The 16726-nt window shown below is 46.6% G+C and overlaps 1 protein-coding gene and 2 non-coding genes across 3 annotated transcripts in view; 2 read left to right on the top strand and 1 right to left on the bottom strand.

Annotated features, from left to right (window-relative positions):
• Positions 1-16726, top strand: part of LOC126213229 (nostrin) — an 817565-nt gene that overhangs the window by 84056 nt on the left and 716783 nt on the right. The gene's annotated exons all lie outside the window — the stretch shown is intronic.
• Positions 8886-8960, bottom strand: Trnat-cgu (transfer RNA threonine (anticodon CGU)). Its single transcript has one exon. It is a non-coding gene; the product is annotated as a tRNA-Thr (tRNA).
• Trnat-ugu (transfer RNA threonine (anticodon UGU)) lies at positions 9139-9213 on the top strand. The gene has a single exon. It is a non-coding gene; the product is annotated as a tRNA-Thr (tRNA).

The raw sequence follows: 16726 nt of genomic DNA, 5'->3' as shown, positions 1-16726 counted from the left end.
AAAATGACCGGTATATTTGAAACGGCAATAAAAACTAAACAAGCAGCGATAGAAATACACCGTTTGTTGCAATATGCTTGGGACAACAGTACATTTTCAGGCGGACAAACTTTCGAAATTACAGTAGTTACAATTTTCATCAACAGATGGCGCTGCAAGTGATGTGAAAGATATAGAAGACAACGCAGTCTGTGGGTGCGCCATTCTGTACGTCGTCTTTCTGCTGTAAGCGTGTGCTGTTCACAACGTGCAAGTGTGCTGTAGACAACATGGTTTATTCCTTAGAACAGAGGATTTTTCTGGCGTTGGAATTCCACCGCCTAGAACACAGTGTTGTTGCAACAAGACAAAGTTTTCAACGGAGGTTTAATGTAACCAAAGGACCGAAAAGCGATACAATAAAGGATCTGTCTGAAAAATTTCAACGGACTGGGAACGTGACGGATGAACGTGCTGGAAAGGTAGGGCGACCGCGTACGGCAACCACAGAGGGCAACGCGCAGCTAGTGCAGCAGGTGATCCGACAGCGGCCTCGGGTTTCCGTTCGCCGTGTTGCAGCTGCGGTCCAAATGACGCCAACGTCCATGTATCGTCTCGTGCGCCAGAGTTGAGACCTCTATCCGTACAAAATTCAAACGCGGCAACCCCTCAGCGCCGCTACCATTGCTGCACGAGAGACATTCGCTAACGATATAGTGCACAGGATTGATGACGGCGATATGCATGTGGGCAGCATTTGGTTTACTGACGAAGCTTATTTTTACCTGGACGGCTTCGTCAATAAACAGAACTGGCGCATATGGGGAACCGAAAAGCCCCATGTTGCAGTCCCATCGTCCCTGCATCCTCAAAAAGTACTGGTCTGGGCCGCCATTTCTTCCAAAGGAATCATTGGCCCATTTTTCAGATCCGAAACGATTACTGCATCACGCTATCTGGACATTCTTCGTGAATTTGTGGCGGTACAAACTGCCTTAGACGACACTGCGAACACCTCGTGGTTTATGCAAGATGGTGCCCGGCCACCTCGCACGGCCGACGTCTTTAATTTCTTGAATGAATATTTCGATGATCGTGTGATTGCTTTGGGCTATCCGAAACATACAGGAGGCGGCGTGGATTGGCCTCCCTATTCGCCAGACATGAACCCCTATGACTTCTTTCTGTGGGGACACTTGAAAGACCAGGTGTACCGCCAGAATCCAGAAACAATTGAACAGCTGAAGCAGTGCATCTCATCTGCATGTGAAGCCATTCCGCCAGACACGTTGTCAAAGGTTTCGGGTAATTTCATTCAGAGACTACGCCATATTATATGCTACGCATGGTGGATATGTGGAAAATATCGTACTATAGAGTTTCCCAGACCGCAGCGCCATCTGTTGTTGAAAATTGTAACTACTGTAATTTGGAAAGTTTGTCTGCCTGAAAATGTACTGTTGTCCCAAGCATATTGCAAGAAACGGTGTATTTCTATCGCTGCTCGTTTAGTTTTTATTGCCGTTTCAAATATACCGGTCATTTTTGAAACACCCTGTATCTTAAATAATTAATTAAATAAATATTTTGTTTTACGGTGTGGCACTAGAAAGGCATTATGGAAAGTGGAGTAGATATTAATTGCATTTAGCTACAACAGTATTTGACCAGTGACTTGTGATGGTAAGCGACGATACACCGTACCCATACCTCTGACGAGAAAAAGCGTTAAAATAACTTTTAAGACGTCTAAATTGCATTTTTTTAACAAATCGAGTCTTGGCGATCATGGGTTAAATGAGTGTGCACCCATATAAAATGTGCCTAAGCCAACAGTAAAGAGGTACGCCGAAAAGAAACACGAAAACGCATACGAGGATGTGAAAATTTGTAGTCGCAGTAACGTGTTTTCCAACCAAATTGCAAACGAATTGGAAGAGCATGTTCTCACATTTCAACAGATGATGTTAGGTTTAAAAATGTCGGACGTAAGAAAACGTGCGCTCGGCATTGCAGAAGGAAACGGTTACCCCATCATTTGAATGCAGAAGCAGCCTTGGCAGGTAAGAGCCGAGCTGAAGGTGTCCATCCAAGAAATCTCGGTGAATCAGAGGGAAATAATGAAAGTTACGAGCAAAACATCAGGGCCTATCCAAAAAGCCTGTGAGGTGACGAGCAGCCCATACAAATAAAAGAAAACCGAAGCCACGGCGAAGAAATGTAGAATTGTAACTCCACCCGTGAGAAGGAAGTGTTTTGGAGACTCTGTGGGGAAGCCAGCACAAGAACACATTGGTAACACAGAGGAATCCTATAGCGAGGAAGATCGAATGTAAGAAATGAGCAGATGCATGAAACGCGAAAAGTGGTTTCATGCAAAATGTGAAGCCGGCCGAAGTGGTCGTGCGGTTAAAGGCGCTGCAGTCTGGAACCGCAAGACCGCTACGGTCGCAGGTTCGAATCCTGCCTCGGGCATGGATGTTTGTGCTGTCCTTAGGTTAGTTAGGTTTAACTAGTTCTAAGTTCTAGGGGACTAATGACCTCAGCAGTTGAGTCCCATAGTGCTCAGAGCCATTTGAACCATTTGCAAAATGTGCAGGGGGAGGGATGGAAGGAATGAAAAAGTTATGTTGCAGTGCCTGCAAATAGTAATGTAAGAACTAGTACATATGTAGTACATAGTACATACGTTTAAGCTCAGGGGCATAGTTTATATGATGGTACAATTTATGCGCCCACTGGAAGAACTTAGAACACCAATACCTAATATATACCACTTGCAGACGTTTAGAAAATTAAGTGAAGGTGTATTTTACTCAGTCTTTCCAGTCTTTTAACACAGTGCCCTTGATGATGGCAGTATTTAAATAATTTTGTACCTTACTCTTTAGGCTATAATAAATAAAATCTCAAAAGTGGTACAGTCAACGCATATTTCTTCAACGTAGAGCAAGCTGTGAAGCAAACCAATGACAAATTTTGGAAGAGAATTAAAGTTCTCTGACAATGAGAAGATATTAAAACTGTAAGGTTTATCGACATATTGTAATTTTTCAAGAGATGGAAAAAGAGTTGGAACATCTGTTGTACGGAATGCGTAGTGTTTCGACAAGAGGTTACAAGATGAACATAATCAAAAGTAAAACGAGGGAATGAAATGTAATCGTATTAAATCAGACGATACCGATGGAACTGGGAAACGCGACACTAAAATAAGTAGACGCATTTAGCTCTGGTTTACTTATACTAAGGGCACATTTAAAAACGAAGCTCAGCAAAACTGCTCTTGCTTTCCTGCCCTTAATCTTAGTTCCTGTCTTATTCATTAGTGTCCACACGGTAACTTTGGTGCAATTGACAGTCTGTACCTTTTTTTTCGTAGGAAGACTCTCATGACTTGTTTGATGCGGCCCGCCAATGATTTCTAACCTGTGCCAACTCTTTCATCTCAGAGAACACTTGCAACCTACTCGTCAATTATTTACTGGATGTATTTCAATCTCTGTCTTCCTTTATAGTTTTTGCCCTCTACAGCTCCCTCTAGTACCAAGGGGTGGGGAGGTTTCCTTGTTATTATTCCCTTGGTTGTTGTACATATCGTACATTACCCATCTTTCCCTCTAGCTCACTGCTGTCTTTTCTTCTTCTTCTTCCTTCTTCTTCTCTCTCTCTTTTTTTTTTTTAAATGGTCTCGCGCCTGTTGTCAAGTGCATCGCCAGAACTGCCCGTGTGGTGCCCATATCTTGTAGTAATTGAAGACTTGACGGATTGCTTTCCTTCCTTTCTTCTAGATGTTGCTTCTGTCCCTACTGATCGTACGCCGTCTAATGTAGTGAGCAAAGTTTTCCTCGACGGCAGGTATTATTAAACTACTGGCCATTAAAACCGCTACACCAAGAAGAAATGCAGATGATAAACGTGTATTCATTGGATAAATATATTATATTAGAACTGACATGGGAATACATTTCCACGCAATTTGGGTGCGTAGATCCTTAGAAATCAGTACCCAGAACAACCACCTCTGACCGTAATAACGGCCTTGATACGCCTGGGCATTGAGTCAAACAGAGCTCGGGTGGCGTGTACAGGTACAGCTGCCCATGCAGCTTCAACACGATACCACAGTTCATCAAGAGTAGTGACTGGCGTGTTGTGATGAGCCAGTTGCTCGGCCACCATTGACCAGACATTTGCAACTGCTGAGAGACCTGCAGATTGTGCTGGCCAGTCGAACATTTTCTGTATCCATAAAGGCCCGTACAGGACTTGCAACATGCGGTCGTGCATTATCCTGCTGAAATGTAGGGTTTCGCAGGGATCGAATGAAGGGTAGAACCACGGGTCGTAACACAGTTGAAATGTAACGTCCACTGTTCAAAGTGCCGTCAGGGCGAATAAGAGGTGACCGAGACGTGTAACCAATGGCACCCCATACCATCACGCCAGGTGATACGCCAGTATGGCGATGACGAATACACGCTTCCAATGTGCATTCACCGCGATGTCGCCAAACACGGATGCGACCATCGTGATGCTGTAAACACAACCTCGATTCATCCGAAAAAATGACGTTTTGCCATTCGTGCACCCAGGTTCGTCGTCGAGTACACCATCGCAGGCGCTCCTGTCTGTGATGCAGCGTCAAGGGTAACCGCAGCCACGGTCTCCGAGCTGATAGTCCGTGCTGCTCCAAACGTCATCGAACTATTCGTGCAGATGGGTCTTGTCTTGCAAACGTCCCCATCTGTTGACTCAGGGATCGAGACGCGGCTGCAAGATCCGTTACAGCCGTGCGGATAAGATGCCTGTTATCTCGACTGCTAGTGATACGAGGCCGTTGGGATCGAGCACGGCGTTCCGTATTACCCTCCTGAACCCACCGATTCCATATTCTGATAAGTCATTGGATCTCGACCAACGCGAGCAGCAATGTCGCGATACGATAAACCGCAATCGCGATAGGCTACAATCCGTTCTTTATCAAAGTCGGAAACGTGACGGTACGCATTTCTCCTCTTTACACGAGGCATCACAACAACGTTTCACCAGGCAACGCCGGTCAACTGCTGTTTGTGTATGAGAAATCGGTTGGAAACTTTCGTCAGGTCAGCACGTTGTAGGTGTCGCCACCAGCGGCAGCCCTGTGCGAATGCTCTGAAAAGCTAATCATTTGCATATCACAGCATCTTCTTCATGTCGGCTACATTTCGCGTCTGTAGGACGTCATCTTCATGGTGTAGCAATTTTAATGGCCAGTAGTGTAAATCGTGTCCACTTTCTTCCCCGTCATTTGTACGCGGTGCTGATTCGCAGTAAGTTTCCACTGGCCGTGCGGCCGACGGCGGTAGACCGCGAATGTGAACGACGCTTGCGATTGTTTTTGTCTATTCGCAAGGTCAGGCGCAGTCTGTAGCAGCAGCCAACCGCACGGACTGCCTGCGTCTGAGGTGTTCGGTGGAGAGTGCTTTTCCGCTCCGCCACGTTTCTGGGCCAGCCCAATTAGGGAGTCTGCCGAAATAAGAGCGATCCGAAAACCCGTCTGACGGGGACGCAAGTTTCAGTTTGGAACGCGCTTGTGGTCTGGCGCTAAATGCCTCAGAATCTCTCCGGCCATCTCATCAGAACTGGAATACAAGGGGGGCTGACGAAACGTGCGTTTCACACGAAACGTCGGTGCATCAAAGAACGTAGTGGGGGGACGAGCCTTGAGCTCTGGTGTTGATATGGGAACGAGAGCAAAAAATTGTCGACCGACGGTACGGTTGTTGGGGGAGAGGGGAGGATTACGGATTGCTACCAACTCTCACCCCTCCCCCATTGCCGATCTCCACGAATACCGGCTCCTTATGATTAAAGTGCAGCTACCCACTGAGGTCCAGTGTGGTCTGTAATTATCGTACTACAGCGAAATTTGGTTCGTTGGTGGTTGGTTGGTTTGGGAAGAGGGGACCAAACAGCGAGGTCATCGGTCTCACCGGATTGGGGAAGGACGCGGAAAGAAATAGGTGGTCCCCTTCCAAAGGAACCATCTCGGGATTTGCCTGAAGCGATTTAGGAAAATGACGGAAAACCTAAATCAGGATGGCGGGACGCGGGTTTGAACCGTCGTCCTCCCGAATGGGAGTCCAGTGCACTAACCACTGCGCCACCTCGCTCGCTGCGAAATTTGATAAATGTTCTACGGTTTCCTGAATGAGATTTTCACTCTGCAGCGTAGTGTGCGCTGATATGAAACTTCCTGGCAGATTAAAACTGTGTGCCGGACCGAGACTCGAACTCGGGACCTCTGCCTTTCGCGGGCAAGTGCTCTACCAACTGAGCTACCGAAGCACCACTCACACCCGGTACTCACAGCTGTACTTCTGCCAGTATCTCGTCTCCTACTCTCCAAACTTCACAGAAGCTCTCCTGCGAACCTTGCAGAACTGGCACTCCTGAAAGAAAGGATACTGCGGAGACATGGCTTAGCCACAGCCTGCTGCGGAGTGTGCACATTCCGCTGCAGAGTGAAAATCTCATTCTGGATACATGCCGTATTGTTTGCATGAGGTTTATTCTTATGCTGAATGGAGTACAGAGTGGTGGCGTGATCGGGAAGCATCAGTTGCTGATGACATCGCACTGTGCTCAGTGATGAATCGCACTTCTGGGCTACCTCAGACCATCATCGTCGGCGAGTATGGAATGACTATGCGGAGAGGCCCCATTATTGCAGAGTGTTGCAGCGGCACAGCAATGCTACTCCCAGCGCCATAACATGGGAAGTCATTGGGTATGCCTTCTGGTCACAGCTGTTAATCATTGAGCGAACTCTGAGGGCACAGCAGTAAATTACGGACATACTGAATAGTTTGGACAAGAAGAGAATAGAAGCTTTAGAAATGTGGTGCTACAGAAGAATGCTGAAGATTATATGGGTAGATCACATAACCAATGGGGAGGTATTGAACAGAATTGGGGAGAAGAGGAGTTTGTGGCACAACTTGACAAGAAGAAGCCGGTTGGTAGGACATGTTCTGAGACATCGAGGGATCACCAATTTAGTGTTGGAGGGCAGCGTGGAGGGTAAAAATCGTAGAAGGAGACCAAGAGATGCATACACTAAGCAGATTCAGAAGGATGTAGGTTGCAGTAGGTACTGGGAGATGAAGAAGTTTGCACAGGATAGAGTAGCATGGAGAGCTGCATCAAACCAGTCGCAGGACTGAAGACCACAACAACAACAACACTGCATCCTCATGTCTTACCTCTCATGGAACAGTATCGTGGTGACATTTTTCAGCGTGACACTGCTCATGCACAAAGGTGTTTTGTGCAGTTTCACGGGAAAAGGTGTACGATCCATTTTTCTTTTTGCCGATAACACCGTTACAGGAAGCACATATCTCGATACGCTTGGGAACTTTCTTTTCGCACAGTTGGAGACCGATTCGAACGACTTCATTTACCAACAGGATGGGGCACCACCACACTGGCATCTGGAAGTCTGTCTGTGTGGTGTTGAGATACTGCCATGGCCAGCACGATGTCCAGATCTGTTCGCGACAGAATTGGTGTGGAATCAGCTTCGGCATCAACTCCATTCCAATGCCAGTATCCAATATATCAAGGACCAGTTACAACAGTTGTGAGCTACAATAAGGATGTAAGCTGAAGAAATTTCACCATTATTGAAATGCCCTGCTTAACTCGCAGAACAGGACAGATAGAATAAATTGTGGAAAGGGACCAAAATAAGGGCCGGCCGGGCGGCCGAGCGGTTCTAAGCGCTACAGTCTGGAACCGCATGAGCGCTGCGGTCGCAGGTTCGAGTCCTGCCTCGGGCATGGATGTGTGTGATTTCCTTAGTTAGGTTTAAGTAGTTCTAGGGGACTGATGACCTTAGAAGTGTCATAGTGCTCAGAGCCATTTTGAACCAAAATAAGGGGCTGCCAGTGGACACTCAAACATACCGCTTTATTATTTGATCAAACATTACAAGAGTCCAAAAAATTTTTTAAACGCACAGCGTTAATCTTTGGGACTTAATTACTGGTTGAAAGGCACTTTTATTTAAAAACGGCTGAAGACCAACAACTTAAAACGCAAGCATAATCAGAAATTTAAAATAAAAATTGGTTCAAATGGCTCTGAGCACCATGGGACTTAACATCTATGGTCATCAGTCCCCTAGAACTTAGAACTACTTAAACCTAACTAACCTAAGGACATCACACAACACCCAGTCATCACGAGGCAGAGAAAATCCCTGACCCCGCCGGGAATCGAACCCGGGCGCGGGAAGCGAGAACGCTACCGCACGACCACGAGCTGCGGACGACGAACAGGGAACTACACTGCCTGAAATTTACGTCAACGCCCAGGGCAGGTAACCAAAACGTTAACGGTCGCAAGGCAGAAGATTCCGCTAGTGCACTTCAATTCAAATAACCAAATACAGTGAAACTCCACCGGAGGGTGGCTAGAATTTTCCATCTTGAAAACCACGTTGTTGCTCGCAGGAATATCCCCACAGCCGACAACGGACTCCGAACGACACAATGTGAACAATCTCGACTTGCTGGCAAGTTAAATCAAAACTGAACTTTCGTGTCCAGGGTCGGTGCGCCACGGACCTCGTAGCAATGGGAACAGCGCCACACTCTCAAGACACCGCGTAGAGAACGCCAGCGGACGCGCCCAAACTACGCCCCGCCGAGAATTTGTCGCTGCTCCACGCCAACCGACGCTCAGAGCCGGTACGCCGAGATCATTTAAAATATATATTACGGTAGTATCTGTTCCCGAAAGAACAGTTACCATGGATGACCATGCAGCTTTGCTAGAATGAAATGATAATTAAATGGACACCCTAGCTGCAAACAGGCGTTCATGTACTTCATTGGGGACATGTTGAAAATGTGTGCCCCGACCGGGACTCGAACCCGGGATCTCCTGCTTACGTGGCAGACGCTCTATCCATCTGAGCCACCGAGGGCACAGAGGATGGTGCGTCTGCAGGGACTTATCCCTTGCACGCTCCCCGTGAGAGTAATGAGTATGTTGGGCAAACATCTATTAGGCGCACTACGAATGTAGTGGTGTGGACATGTTGGGAATGTGGATCTCACGGGGAGCGTGCAAGGGATAAGTCCCTGCAGACGCACTATCCTCTGTGCCCGCGGTGGCTCAGATGGATAGAGCGTCTGCCATGTAAGCAGGAGATCCCGGGTTCGAGTCCCGGTCGGGGCACACATTTTCAACATGTCCCCAATGAAGTACATCAACGTCTGTTTGCAGCTAGGGTGTCCATTTAATCATCATTAAATTTAAAATTACTTGCCCATCAAACTCACACAAACTACACACAGTTTCACGAACACTTGCACGAAGAACCAGACAATGCTAACGGCAGTGTCTGTACAATAACAGGGACCAATCACGAGTCGGTACAAACAGCCAACTGATAACTGATCGCCGGCCAATACACGTCGTCCGGCAAGACGACCCACTGACGACCAACCATAGTCGTCTCCACTCCAATCACGTGTGCTGGCAACCGTCTACATCTACATGATTACTCTGCAATTCACATTTAAGTGCTTGGCAGAGGGTTCATCGAACCACAATCATACTATCTCTCTACCATTCCACTGCCGAACAGCGCGCGGGGAAAACGAACACCTAAACCATTCTGTTCGAGCTCTGATTCCTCTTATTTTATTTTGATGATCATTCCTACCTATGTAGGTTAGGCTCAACAAAATATTTTCCCATTCGGAAGAGAAATTTTGTAAATAGATCTCGCTGCGACGAAAAACGTCTTGGCTTTAATTACTTCCATCCCAACTCGCGTATCATATCTGCCACACTCTCTCCCCTACTACGTGATAATACAAAACGAGCTGCCCTTTTTTGCACCCTTTCGATGTCCTCCGTCAATCCCACCTGGTAAGGATCCCACACCGCGCAGCAATATTCTAACAGAGGACGAACGAGTGTACTGTAAGCTGTCTCTTTAGAGGCCTTGTTGCATCTTCTAAGTGTCCTGCCAATGACACGCAACCTTTGGCTCGCCTTCCCCACAATATTATCTATGAGGTCTTTCCAACTGAAGTTGTTCGTGATTTTAACACCCAGGTACTTAGTTGAATTGACAGCCTTGAGAATTGTACTATTTATCGAGTAATCGAATTCCAACGGATTTCTTTTGGAACTCGCGTGGATCGCCTCACACTTTTCGTTATTTAGCGTCAACTGCCACCTGCCACACCATACAGCAATCTTTTCTAAGTCGCTTTGCAACTGATACTGGTCTTCGGATGACCTTACTAGACGGTAAATTACAGCATCATCTGCAAACAATCTAAGAGAACTGCTCAGATTGTCACCCAGGTCATTTATATAGATCAGGAACAGCAGAGGTCCCAGGACGCTTCCCTGGGGAACACCTGATATCACTTCAGTTTTACTCGACGATTTGCCGTCTATTACTACGAACTGCGACCTTTCTGACAGGAAATCACGAATCCAGTGGCACAACTGAGACGATACCCCATAGGCCCGCAGCTTGATTAGAAGTAGCTTGTGAGGAACGGTGTCAAAAGCTTTCCGGAAATCTAGAAATACGGAATCAACTTGAGATCCCCTGTCGATAGCGGCCATTACTTCGTGCGAATAAAGAGCTAGCTGCGTTGCACAAGAACGATGTTTTCTGAAAGCATGCTGATTACGTATCAATAGATCGTTCCCTTCGAGGTGATTCATAATGTCTGAATACAGTATATGCTCCACAACCCTACTGCAAACCGACGTCAATGATATAGGTCTGTAGTTCGATGGATTACTCCTACTACCCTTCTTAAACACTCGTGCGACCTGAGCAATTTTCCAATCTGTAGGTACAGATCGGACCTTACTGCTGCCGCGTACCAAGTTAAACACTGCCAGGTCCCAACTAACTACTGACACGGTCCAACTGACTTGTCGACACACGTCGACTGGGGAGTAATAGCAGTCCAGCAAAGATAATGCGGCGGGGCTACATCTATAAGCGCTGCTGCTGCCGCCCACGGGCAGGCAAGGCATCAACTCAGTGACACAAGTAATTGAAACTAACATAACGAGGTGGCAGTACGGCAAAAACAGGATGCTAAGTAAGAGATGGCACGAACACGACCAACGCGCGGCTCGGTTATCGTAGGTAAAGATGAGACTTAAATGTCACGGGGAAAATTTGATTGTAAGTTGTGAGCCAGTTGTCTGAGGAAATGATACGATGTCCTTCCTTCCCAACTGAAGCTGTGTGTGCACTTAGCTCATTGTGAGTGCAACGTCGTAGTGGTTAGTGGGCTCATACGGCCAAAGTTTTGTCACTGAAATAAGATCACACTCCCTCCCTACCATCGGTGCTGTCGGCGAAAAGTGTTGACCAATGGGTTTTCTCTTAGCAAAACGTGGAATCCTGTATTACCTCGCATCAAAACCGAACGTTCTTCGGTGCGGCCTTGATTGTGATACATCGTTGCCAGGAGTGTTTCACTAAGGGCGGCGCCACCTCCCTGTCTTGGAAGGCAGAAACCGTGATGGGCGGCGCATGCGCCGTGTACTGAACGGCGGCCTATATAGGACGTCGATTTGCTGCCTGGCGTCTCCTCTGTTATGCCAGCGTTGCCTGGATCTCCGCCCCCACCCGCTTTTACAAGGCCCTCCAAATCCTTGAACGCCATGCGCTCCGCCTTGCCTTCCGTATCCGCCTTCCTTCCCCCACACGGCTCCTGTATGAACTGATCCCCTTCCCCCACCTCCTCCTGTTCCTCCAACATCTCCGCATCCTTTACATTGTTCGCAGGCTCGATCCCCCCCACCCTCTGGTTTCCTCCTTCCTCTCCACCCCCCGCCCGTTGCCGCGCCTCTATCGCTGTATCCCTCCCTCTCTCCACCTTCACACCCTCCATCTCCTTCATCAGGGCAATTTCCAACGCCTCCCCCTCCCGGATGACGAACTTCGCCATGACATCTACCCTTCCTTCCAACTATAACCTGGCCTTGTTCCGCCCCCCCTCCCCAGGGCCCCCTTTTCCTCTTACCTCCTCCTCCCAGAGCGGATTTTCCTCCTTCCCCCCGTCCCCTGAGACCCTGCACCGCATACTTGCCTCTCTCCTTCCCACATCCCTCCCTACCTGGCCCTCTTCCACGCGCCCCCGCTCACCTCCCCCACCTCTTCCCCTCCCTCCCTTCTTCAGGTCTCCCTCATCTCCTAGCGCCTGGCAGATCCTCTGTATTGCTCTTCATCAGTGTGCCACATCGGTGTTGTTTAGTGCTGTTTCTCCTGTGCGTCAAGAGGTGTGATTTTAATTGTGTCCTGCCTTGAGGTTCGCCGTCAGTGTTACATTATGTGCTATGCCATCTGTCGCTACCTTTATGCTCCAGTCATACTGTGCCTTGTGTTCTTTTAATTGTCGCAGTGTGTGGCTTTTTGTGTGTGCTACTTTTAACCAGTTTTTTATCTCCATTTTACAGTCACCCCGTTTTTTGTCTATTGCCTTCCATGATATTCCCCCTTTTTTATATCTATGTTCACCTTATTCTCTCCTTTGCTGTTTTTCAATGTCTTCTATTGTTTTGTTCTATGTCTTTCGGCTGAAGAGCAGCGCCTATGCTGCTGCCAGCCCGCCCCGTTGGGGAATTGAAATACAATAAAGGAAAAAAAAAATGCCTGGCGTCAGTTCTCAGCGGGAGTCATCAGCACAAGCAGTATTTCCTGAAGATGGCGACCAGTTGGTTCGCCGAAATATCAAGTTGATTTTAGGATCCTTCAGCAAACCCGAAGAGACTTTCATGCCTTATCACGCCGGAAAAGCCTACGTAATCACGTAGATGGATGGTACTTGTCATATAAACATTCGAAACAAATATACTCGCGGCAGCAAGAGCATCTAATGAATGCAATCTTTCGACAGCTACACTGTTCCTTCCCTATGATATGACGAAGAGGCAACCGGGACAACATAACTCTCCCCGCGTGCATTCTGTCCCGTTGCCTCGCTGTAAACAAGCGTCGCACGGTTGGCAATCTGTGATCCCTCGTGAGGAATTTGCAGCACTCTTACTCGGAGTTGTTTTCATGTGACAAGGCTTAAAAGTTTAATACTTTACTAACTCACGGCGTTTGGGAAATTAGTTTGCCTACCTTATTATTATCATTCCTTATTAGTTTACTTACCTTGTTAACCCTCCTATCCCTATCAATTGAGATATGGAAAAATACTACCGAAAACAATAACATCCGCTCGGTTTCTTCCAGATTCGAACCCGGGTTTTCCGATTCCCAGCCAGTTACCTTGGCCGTTGCGCTTATTTTTTTTTTAATCTCATTTTGTTCGTTTTCGTTCGTTGTTGCATCTGCTCGGGGCGGACGTCGCGAGACACCCGTTTCAGTTCGTCGTTGATCCATTAACTCAGTTTTTTATTACAGAGAGCAGCTAACCCTCTGACTGAACACGCTGAGTTACCTCGCCGGCTAATCTATCGGCGCTGTAGGCGACAGGCGTTAACCATGTGGGTACAGAAGCGGCAGTTGTAAAAGTTTCTTACCTCGATTTCTGGAAAATTATGCTTTTTCGGACTCTATACCTGATGATGAAAAATGCTCTATTTACAATTGTCTATCGATCTCGCCAATTTTGTGTCGATTGCTCGTCATAACCTTTAGGGGTGATTTTCTCAAAAACGCGGGGGTGTTGACCCAAAATATCTTAGATTCGTTCGTTTTAGGTTGTACACAAGTGACCTGCCAAATTTGAGCCGAATCGGTTGGCCGTGTCTCCTTCCCCTTGTTAGTCTACCAGCTGAAGATCGCTGAAGAAAAGAGGCTTCTCCGGTAGAGTCAGTAAGTGTTCAGGGTTAACCACTGGTGTCAAAATCAGCTCAGCTGATCTTGAGGCTCGTATCTCATCACACGGGGATGACGCAAGGCGACGCCTTTTGTCTGCGTTGCGAGTCCCGGCGTTCTGAGGTGACGCCTCAGCTATCGGCGGATAAGACAGGCGCGGCGCGCTCGCCTGCGGAAACCTTTGCGCCACGCTTTTGTTGTTTTTTTATCAGCACACGCCGAGGTGAGACAGCTCTACGGCGTACGGAGCCAATAAACTGCGACAAGGGCAAACACAAAGGCTGACGTCACGCGCTGTAACAAGAGATATCGGCACTGCTACGTGCGCTGTCATTTCCAGGGGCACACGTGGATTCTGACCACAATCTATTGGTTATGAACTGCAGATTGAAACTGGAGAAACTGCAAAAAGGTGGGAATTTAAGGAGATGGGACCTGGATAAACTGAAAAAACCAGAGGTTGTAGAGAGTTTCAGGAAGAGCATAAGGGAACAATTGACAGGAATGGGGGAAAGAAATACAGTAGAAGAAGAATGGGTAGTTCTGAGGGATGAAGTAGTGAAGGCAGCAGAGGATCAAGTAGGTAAAAAGACGAGGGCTAATAGAAATCCTTGGGTAACAGAAGAAATATTGAATTTAATTGATGAAAGGAGAAAATATAAAAATGCAGTAAATGAAGCAGGCAAAAAGGAATACAAACGTCTCAAAAATGAGATCGACAGGAAGTGCAAAATGGCTAAGCAGGGATGGCTAGAGGACAAATGTAAGGATGTAGACGCTTCTCTCACTAGGAGTAAGATAGATACTGCCTACAGGAAAATTAAAGAGACCTTTGGAGAGAAGAGAACCACTTGTATGAATATCAAGAACTCAGATGGCAACCCAGTTCTAAGCAAAGAAGGGAAGGCAGAAAGGTGGAAGTATAGAGGGTTTATACAGGGGCGATGTACTTGAGGACAATATTATGGAAATGGATGTGGATGTAGATGAAGATGAAATGGGAGATACGATACTGCGTGAAGAGTTTGACAGAGCACTGAAAGACCTGAGTCGAAACAAGGCCCCAGGAGTAGACAACATTCCATTACAACTACTGACAGCCTTGGGAGAGCCAGTCATGACAAAACTCTACCATCTGGTGAGCAAGATGTATGAGACAGGTGAAATACCCACAGACTTCAAGAAGAATATAATAATTCCAATCCCAAAGAAAGCAGGTGTTGACAGATGTGAAAATTACCGAACTATCAGTTTAATAAGTTACAGCTGCAAAATACTAACGCGAATTCTTTACAGACGAATGGAAAAACTGGTAGAAGCGGACCTCGGGGAAGATCAGTTTGGATTCCGTAGAAATGTTGGAACACGTGAGGCAATACTAACCTTACGACTTATCTTAGAAGAAAGATTAAGAAAAGGCAAACCTACGTTTCTAGCATTTGTAGACTTAGAGAAAGCTTTTGACAACGTTAACTGGAATACTCTCTTTCAAATTCTGAAGGTGGCAGGGGTCAAATAGAAGGAGCGAAAGGCTATTTACAATTTGTACAGTAACCAGATGGCAGTTATGAGTCTAGGGGCATGAAAGGGAAGCAGTGGTTGGGAAAGGAGTGAGACAGGGTTGTAGCCTCTCCCCGATGTTATTCAATCTGTATATTGAGCAAGCAGTAAAGTAAACAAAAGAAAAATTAGGAGTAGGTATTAAAATCCACGGAAAAGAAATAAAAACTTTGAGGTTCGCCGATGACATTGTAATTCTGTCAGAGACAGCAAAGGACTTGGAAGAGCAGTTGAACGGAATGGACAGTGTCTTGAAAGGAGGATATAAGATGAACATCAACAAAAGCAAAACGAGGATAATGGAATGTAGTCTAATGAAGTCGGGTGATGGTGAGGGAATTAGATTAGGAAATGAGACGCTTAAAGTAGAAAAGTAGTTTTGCTATTTAGGGAGTAAAATAACAAATGATGGTCGAAGTAGAGAGGATATAAAATGTAGACTGGCAATGGCAAGGAAATCGTTTCTGAAGAAGAGAAATTTGTTAACATCGAGTATAGATTTAAGTGTCAGGAAGTCGTTTCTGAAAGTATTTGTATTGAGTGTAGCCATGTATGGAAGTGAAGCATGGACGATAACCAGTTAGGACAAGAAGAGAATAGAAGCTTTCGAAATGTGGTGTTACAGAAGAATGCTGAAGTTAAGGTGGGTAGATCACGTAAGTAATGAGGAGGTATTGAATAGGATTGGGGAGAAGAGAAGTTTGTGGCACAACTTGACTAGAAGAAGGGATCGGTTGGTAGGACATGTTTTGAGGCATCAAGGGATCACAAATTTAGCATTGGAGGGCAGCGTGGAGGGTAAAAATCGTAGAGGGAGACCAAGAGATGAATACACCAAGCAGATTCAGAAGGATGTAGGTTGCAGTAGGTACTGGGAGATGAAGAAGCTTGCACAGGATAGAGTAGCATGGAGAGCTGCATCAAACCAGTCTCAGGACTGAAGACCACAACAACAACAACAACAACAACAACGTGCGCTGTACAACCAGAGTCCGAGAGGAAGACACACGAACCTTGGAAGGGGAGGCCACAATGTTGTGGTCACAGATTCAGTTCAAACTTTTTTCACCTTTAGCAGGCCATTAAAACAACACGATGTGAAAATAGAAGGTGCACTACACTGGCAATTCCGAAAAAATCGCAAGAGAAGTTTTACGCGTCTATTATGTAACTGTGCACAGGTGCCAGACGTTAGAGTTCATGGTGCACATGTGATTAGCGTTCGAGCTTTGTAAGACGAACTAGTGTGAGGCCACGGTTCGACTCCTGCTCCTTTTTGTAAAACTTCCTGTCAGAGACTCGAACTCGGGA

Source organism: Schistocerca nitens, chromosome 11 (assembly GCF_023898315.1).
Source record: "Schistocerca nitens isolate TAMUIC-IGC-003100 chromosome 11, iqSchNite1.1, whole genome shotgun sequence".
Classification (NCBI taxonomy): Eukaryota; Metazoa; Arthropoda; class Insecta; order Orthoptera; family Acrididae; genus Schistocerca; species Schistocerca nitens.
Note: the sequence above shows the minus strand (reverse complement) of the source record. Positions and strands in the feature narration are given on the sequence as shown.